The sequence below is a fragment of the Halyomorpha halys genome, unplaced genomic scaffold (assembly GCF_000696795.3).
Source record: "Halyomorpha halys isolate HHAL.00 unplaced genomic scaffold, Hhal_1.1 Scaffold653.1, whole genome shotgun sequence".
NCBI lineage: Eukaryota > Metazoa > Arthropoda > Insecta > Hemiptera > Pentatomidae > Halyomorpha > Halyomorpha halys.
In genome coordinates, this window is record NW_027106142.1 from 381919 (window position 1) to 390813 (window position 8895).

The following is an 8895-nucleotide window of genomic DNA, read 5'->3' on the forward strand; positions in this document are numbered from 1 at the left end:
CGCTTCAACCTATTAAGTTTAGTACTTTGTAAGGAACTGTTATTACTAGACCAACCCTTGTGCAAGGAAGTAATCTGGCCAGTACATGCTCGATGGTCAGATTTTTTCCCAACTAAGGATTTAAGTACTGATAATAAGAGTTGACTTACGGCTACAGTTACAGAATAAATTATTATCTGCTAGACGGATTTGAACCGGCCTTAGTAGTCGAAATTAGTAGCTAAGTGCCTAACCACTGAACCAGCCCGCTGCATATATATATATGTATGTATAAGAGCCCCTTTAGTCTTCAAGCTCAATCTGGAAATAAATACTGAAGGCACAAATATTTATTGATGGATTCTTAAACTATTGAAATTAGACAATAAAAAAAAAACTATAGAATTTTGTCAGAACCTCAGAATAAAAATAAATTCCAAATAATACAATCAAATCGACTCTATCTAAGACTTCATCTGTAGAAGCAACAAAACTTAAAACCCTCTAACAAGACTGAAATATAAACAGCTACGTAGTTGTTTCCTACTGCTCTAGCACAAGTCAGACAGACAGACGCTGCAATCTTGCAATTTATTGCAAAAACCACATTATAATAAGGTTTGATTGGACTTGCGGGATTGAGCTTTGTGGTTCTACTTAATAATCGAATTTCTCCTAAATTCCATCCTATAAATATAGAATACTACCTCAAATTCTCAATGATCCACCTGACCTAAATTCTATTAGGCCACAAATTAACCGTATACATTGACCTTAAGTCCCATAGTTGCTCATTTTATAAGAAAGTGGAAAATGTATTTTATTACAAACTCCTTACTGCCTTAAAACAAATATTAATTCCTCTAATTCGTTCGAGGAGAAGATTGAAGTAGGGTACTGCTCAAGGGTACTTTCTTCGGAAGCCAATGGCATGTATTATTAATCAGTTGGCACTTTAGGTTTTCAAAGCGCGTTTTTGTTATTAAGCTTTTAATACAATTGTACATTTTAATAACAGATTTTTGTGTTTAATAAAAAATATAGTATTAGTAATAAATAAAAACAATCTTATATATTCAAATCTAGTGTGCCTGACTCGGCGTTGAATTAAATAAATCGAAAAACGTATTAGAAAAAAGACGAATGATCAATCAGACATTCAAAGATTGTTTTAATTTGTATACACATTCACGTCCGTTTTTTAAAGTTAGATTTCAGCGAATTTAAGACTGCCAAAATATCACAATAAAATACACTGCTTGGTAGTTAATGATGTCAAAATCTTAATTAATAATTTTAATATATTAATTATATTTTTCACACCTTCCTTTTGTAAAGCAAAAAAATAAAACCTACTCATAGCCAGAAATTTTTGAAAAAAAATTTAATTCATTCAGATGATTAATTTCATCCTAAGTGAATAGTCTCTAAATAATAACTGGGCATAAAATCCAATTAATCAAATAGCTCACTGAAGAGCAGAGACTACAGTTTCAATCGACTCCGTCTAAATAGTGAGAGAGGAGATTAATATTATTACAAATTTACTGACTTAAAAACCTTTAAATGTTACACTAATGAATGTGCTTCATATTCAATAAAGAGACAATCATGCACCATAAGTCGAAATAAGTAAAAAAAAAACACTGTTTTAAATTGTTAAATATGTTAACTTTAATCCATTAATGTAAATGGATAGTAATACTATGAATTTCCAAGTTCAGTAATTAAATATTAAAAGATGAAAGTTAAAATTAATATAAAAGTGATCTAAATTAGTTAATTACAAATACCAACCAGAAAGCATTGAATCTCTAATTCCGATAACATTTCAGGCATCGTTAGAACAGCAAAAACATTATCACATTTATTGTAGGTAAATAGAAGAAAGTGACAGCGTGGAAACCTTCGATATTTCTATCCGAGATTCCGCTCCCGTTTGATTTGTGATTAAACTAATATTTACTCCAGATAATTGAGCAGACGTGTTAATTAGTGCCTATGTACGCCTGTTGAATCAAGAGACTCACGAAATTAATTTCTAGTTTTTCAAATATTTTTGTGAGGTAATGACCTCTACCTTGGATGGTACTCCTAATTTAATTATAAGCCTCATTATTTTTATAAACAACAATTAAGCTGATGAAATTATCAAAAATGTAACTGAATTTTTAAGTTTTTGTTTAAAGAAGTTAATTATACAATGGACTAACAGCTATATATTGTCGAGTCGCTATCTTTATTTCAACAACCAATAAGAAATTTGTTGTCTTTCTATTTCTTAGTACCTATTTACATTGTATATAAGCTCAACAAATGGAAGAAGCTATCTATCCTAAAATTCGAATACTAATCACTCCATGAGGAGTTTTGATTAATAAAGTTAGAGCGATAACCATTCAACTACCAGCATGCTGGTAAAGCGAAAGAGATTCATATCTATGTCATCACCGCCGTCAAATTAATGTTGAACATAAACTAATTAATTTACTTTTTTGTTAAAATATAATTGGAAAATACCAATTAAATATTTTGGCGTCTTTAAAATACCGGTATATCATTCAGAAGTTAAAGTTTCGCCAATCATCATCATGACAGAAAACATAGCATCACATATTCCACAAAAATTAAATGCAACAAATTTAACATCAACAGATTCCACCAAAAGTTGAAAACTATTTTTAAAATCGAACCATGATAATCGTAGGAATTTTTTAGAAAATAATAAATAGAAAATAAATAAAGAAAATAGAAAATAAATTTAAAAAATAGAAGCTACAAAGGCATATATAAAATGAGGAGAGATTATTCCAGGTTGGATGAGAATGGTACTACATATTATTGCTCCTAAATCGCATTAAAGCAATTAGTTTTATTTTTTGTCGGAAAAAAAACTGAGAGCGCACATTTTCAGAGTTCTGTGATGGCATATTCTCACCTCATCTGGCCTAATTTCACCCTTTTTTAAGATTAAAATAATTTAAGGCTTATAAATCATTTTATGCATGACACTAATCTTGTTACCTGGATAAAATGGATTGGAGCTCTTTAAAAGAATTTTTTTGTTTTGCAAATCATTGCGAACCTCAACACTGTACTGAACACTAAATATCCCTAATGTGTCATAGATGACATAATACAAGTTAAAGAGAACAGGACATCATGGAAAATATGGGCATTTTTGGAAGAAGTGATAAAAAGAAAAAAAAAGAAAATGATAATAATTAAAATATGTGAATTGAGCGAGTTATGATAAAAATAATTCAAGAGATTATCATAAAAAATAATAATAAATATCGACTAATAACTGTTTATCTACTCAGGTAGGTAAAAACACTTGATCTATTGCCAAATACGATTAATAAAAAAATATTGACATAACAATGCTAAATGGTTTACATTATATAAATAAATGAAAGTAAATAAACCATAGATATGTAATCCTCCTTTCACAGCCTAGTTAACATCCATAAACCACAAACTTGTCTAAGAAAAAAATTGTAACAGAGCAATGGTTTACATTATATGGGTGATTAGTTGCAGTGAAGGGGGCATGTGATGGCTGGGACCAACACTGATTGAGGGAGTAGTAATCACATTATAAAATTACACCTTTAGTGTGAGACGGGAGGAGAAACCAAATTAAAAAAAAAAAAAAAAAAAAAAAAAAAGGATAACAACTTAGGAAATATAAACTGATAGCTTAAGAATATATTTATTGAAGGTGTCCTACATAAACCGCTGCAAATACTTCTCACATTCAAAGGAAGCGAGGATTCCAAGATCATGGAGGAAAAAAATCAAGATATTGTACTCCAATTAGTAATAACTTATATAGTTACTAGTCTATCCTATTGATACCTGTATAGTTAATAGTCTATCCTAATGATACGTGTGTAGCTACTAGTCTATCCTATTGATACATATATAGCTACTAGTCTATTCTATTGATACCTATATAGTTACTAGTCTATCCTATTGATACCTATATAGTTACTAGTCTATCCTATTGATACCTATATAGTTACTAGTCTATCCTATTGATATTTATATAGTTACTAGTCAGAATTGATGACGCTGCTTACCATAGTTGAGAAAATAAAAATGGCGGCTACTTCAAATAATATATTATTTTATAGTTTATATATCTGTTACAAAAAATATATTTTTTATCGAAGCTCCATATCTTTAAAAATACTAAACACACTAATAAACTTAATGGAACATCATTTATAGTAGCAAGTGGAACATTATTATAAAATGTGGACGTACTAATTTTTCTTTAGAATTCTTCAATCATCCGTTTGGCCGTGAAAAGCATGCAATGAGCACCTTGTATATAAGTTAAATCTAAAAAAAATGATTTTGTTTAAAGCAACAGATATCCCGATGTCCTGCTATGTTGTATATTGCATATTCAGTGTATTTATAATACATGTTGTATTTTATGTATTAGTTGAGAGAATCTATTTTTCCCTCAGGAAGGTATCAAATAATGATACCAAAATATAGGGGCACTCAAAATGTAAAATATTTTACCATGTTAAATGTTATAAGTATAAGAGATCATAGCGGATTTTCTGGGTAACTTGCTTTATAACCTTTCCTTCCAAAACTTCATGTAATTGTTTACGTTTAAGTTTTGATTAAAGTAATTTATTACATTATGCCTAAATTGAAAAGTGGAAGTTTTGGGTACTAAATGTCTTGTTGATGTTATAACTAATGAGGAAGGGAATCAAGATGAGCTAATTGACAACTGTCATTACATTATTATTATTGTCATTCATTGTTTCAGTAGTTTTAAAAACATCCAAAGCACAAACTACGAGCAAGTAACCAGACACGACTACAAAGAAAACGGTGACGAGCTCAGCTGGTCTGATGCGTGACGCCTTTCTCCATTTAACAGACCTAGTAAAAGCCACTCAACCATTTTATATTTAAATCGCTTTAACATGGTAAAAAAAGGAAATATTTCTCCATTTAACACACTTTAACATGTTAAACTAAAGATCATGGATACCCCTGGTGTATTCGTCTTGGAAGGATCTCAATGATTGAATAACTATATCATCACCAAATCTAGAAGAAAGGACCCACTGAGGCTAGGATAAACTTAACCATTACCAGCTAAAATGTGAGAACATTTCACCAGGCGATTTCACAATCGATTGAATGCTAATTAGGACAGACAATGGAGTAACGCAACCTGAAGGTAGCGTGGGATAGTATTCCAATTTCCACCGAGGTGCTTGTTCATTTGAGGAACTTGTTACAGGAATCACAAAAGATACAAGAGACACGAAATTGGTTTCTTATTCTAACATCAAAAATTCAAAATATTTTTTCATGAATTGAAGGAAAAAATTGTCCAATTTATATGAACCTTAGATGTGTGCTGTAGGGATACCATTGCTCTACTGACGTTCAAAGTTTCCTATTGCTCGGTGTGGCAAACCAGAGGTAGTAAAAGGCGCAAAAATATTAAAAGGGAATAAAAAAATTTCCTTCCGATAGGTGGTTAAAATGTTCAGTTAAAAAATAATTGTATGTTTTCTGATACTTTTCTTTCCCCTGATTATAGTTTCTGCCTTAAACCACATGACACAAACTTTTATTGCTACATTGCTTCTTCTCAGATTAAGGGAATTATACTTGAAGAAGTTTGTCGGGGGGTGCGGTCAGCAAAGAACAACATAACTCAAAGTCGTTACCAATCTTCCCTCTAAGCCACAACTCCTGATGAAGACCTGAAACTCAGGTCGAAACGTCGGAATAAAATAAATAAATATGGTTTTGTTTATTTATGTTGTTCTTTGCTGACCGCACCCCCCGACAAACTTCTTCAAGCATTAATCTACGGTCAACTATCTACACCTCATTAAGGGAATTATAATTGTAAAGTAGTTCAAATTCTATCTGTAACTGAGAGGCAAAAATCAGTTTTAATTTATATTCTTCTCGTTAGTGAAAATTTGATATTTGAAAATATAACAGCGATTAACTTTATATAAAAAATTAGGTGTATTCCTGTAAACCTATCCTCATTTGTGGTTTTAAATAGTACAAGAGCACAAGAGGAGAAAAAAGTCAGTTATTTCACTCCAAAATTTTGATTGATTTAATGAAAACTATGTATAATTACTAGTCAAAATTCATTAGTTTGTCAAGATAGGGGAAATAAAATATGTCGGCTGTTTCAAAACGTAAAATAAATAATTTTTGATTCGGAGTTCCTTAATTTTAAAACTACCAACATCATTAGAAAGCCTAAGAGTGTAGAGTAGATTTTCTAAAATATGGTCTGATATTATATTTACGTTCAATAGTTCCCGAAATATAACTTTTTAAAAAACAACATTTCATAAAAAGTTTACTAAAACATCAGAAGGTAATAGTGGATCCAGCTTCTATCGCCTTCTGGAGTTTACCTCACTAATTTAAAGAACATGACCGAACCACTTAAGCTGTCTATTTTCTAGGGTGGATTTTAGCGCAGGAGTTTTTAGCTACTCCCTAATCCCTAATCCGTAAGGATTTTAGTATCTTTAGGAACAAAACCTTAAAAGTTAAAATAAATATTACGGATTTTATTTCTCCGTTGATTCGAAACGCACGTTATTTAAACTAATTATTCAACTTGAATAGATTTATAACAGGATGCTGAGTATTTTTCATCCTCAGACAGACCATTTTCCAATACTATGACACCTAAAGTTGAGTAATACGAGAGAAAGAACAATTTAAACTGTAGGAGTTTAATTTCATGAGTTCTCTTGAAAATAAAACAAACCGTATTAATAGGATTTGTTCGTAACACTAGTCTCAACTAGAAAGTAAAACTTGTTAATACTTTATCTGCGCAGTGGAACAAATTAATTAATTTTTTCAAAGCAGAATGCAGTGAATGTGTCAGTAAAAGTTTTAGATAGCATATATATAAGCTAGACTGGCTTTAAGTCAGGTAATCCTTTTCGCTCGGGAAACCAATTTAATATATCGAAATCTTATTTTTCAATACTAGTTATTATTTACATATTAACATTAGAAGAATCTCCTTTATTAATATGGACTAGGATGAGACACCAATTTTTAGTTTTGAATAAATTATACTTGATACATTATAATAATAATATGGAAAGTACAAAAGGTGTAGATTGTTAACCGTAGATAAATAAGTGGAGAAGATGGTCGGAGGTGCGGTCAGCCAAAAAAAAAAACAACAAAAAAAGACAAATAAACAAAAAATTATTTATTCCTGCCGACGTTTCGACCTGAATTTCAGGTCTCCATCAGAGATTCTAGCTAAATTGACTAAACTCAATCACCAGCCAAATCCCTAGAGAAGACCTGAAATTCAGGTCGAAACGTGAGCAGGAATAAATATTTTTTGTTTATCTGTGTATTTTTTTCTTACTGCACCCCCGACCATCTTCTCCTCTTAAAACATAAAAAAATTAAAGCTTACTTACGCACTGGTCTTTCTCAGTCATCTTTTTACGTACCTGTAAAAAATCATCAATATTATTAATATAAATGATCTTCAATGATATCAGATTCTTAATACAGGTAGTAAAAAAGCGCATGTATTACTTTTAATAAACAGTTTGTTTACCCTTGCGAGAATCGTCATATTAAATATGTTTTCTTCTTCTCTTTAATTCATTCGAAATCTTTGCAATATTATGCTTATTTGTAAAAAACGTATAATATTATCAAGCAATTTAACACACCCAATTCGTAAAACTTCATACTTTATTATGACTGTCTTTAAGTAAGTAACAGTTTAAGTAATAAGTAATTAGTTTGCCTATGGATATCACTACAGTTTTGCAGTTAGCTATCCGTAAACATATATTAAACCTGAATTGCACTCATTCTTGAAATATCACTGTTTTATTTGAACAATAAAACCTATGAATTGGTTAAGTGATTAGCTCAAAATATTGATATGTAAACAGAGATGAATAGACTAAACAAATTTTATAAAATCATTTTCAGGATTTCGAATTGGACTAGATTCAAAACATTGATGATATGTATGTAGTTGAATAATTTGAGTCAACTAAAATTAAAATCGGCAGAGCCGTTCTCTCAATTGTCGCGAATATTTCTCATGGCAGCCACGGATCTGAGGAAGCTTACCTTAGAATGATATTTGACCCGTGCCTAATTCGTGCGTTATCATTCGTCGCTATAAAAATGATTTATATTTATATTATATAAATTTAATAAAGCTATTTCATTCGAACTTCAATATCATTTCAAAGTTTCTAGTAATGAGTATTACTGTTATTTTAATTAGAATTTCCCCTTCTCTATGTTTTTTTTTTTTTTTTTTTCCGTTCCCTCTAAAACAGAAAGAAACAATGAATAAGTGAGTGCTTTATTGTGAAAAGAAAGGAAATAAATCGCGTTGTGTATTACGTTTTACTGCCTTCGGTATTTTAAGGTTACCTGTATGTTTATTGTTATTTATAAAATGTCCATTCTAGATGGTACTATTTTTAAATCCGGAGGTGAGGGGCTTCCTCATGTTGTATCGCATAGAAGATAAAATAAAAACATTAACTAATAAAGACAATAGATTATGGTAAAATAATAAGAAAAACAGTCAGAAGTCGAAAATAAGTGTTGGAGAGGGGGAGGGGGGTGTATCAGAAGATGGAGTTATAAGGTGATGTTAATAGGGTTTTTAGTACCTTTCCTGCCCTGCCACCTCGCAGGAAGGGGGGGTGGAGTGATAGACTGGAATACTGGATTGAAGGAAGCAGGGAGACTGTCAAAGAATTTGATGTGTCTCCGTATGATTCTCTATGTATATTTTTGTCTCTTTATATATATTAGTATTAGATAATCCATATAACCTCATGAATTCTTCTAATGCATTGCACTCTATTTTGTTCTTTCTAT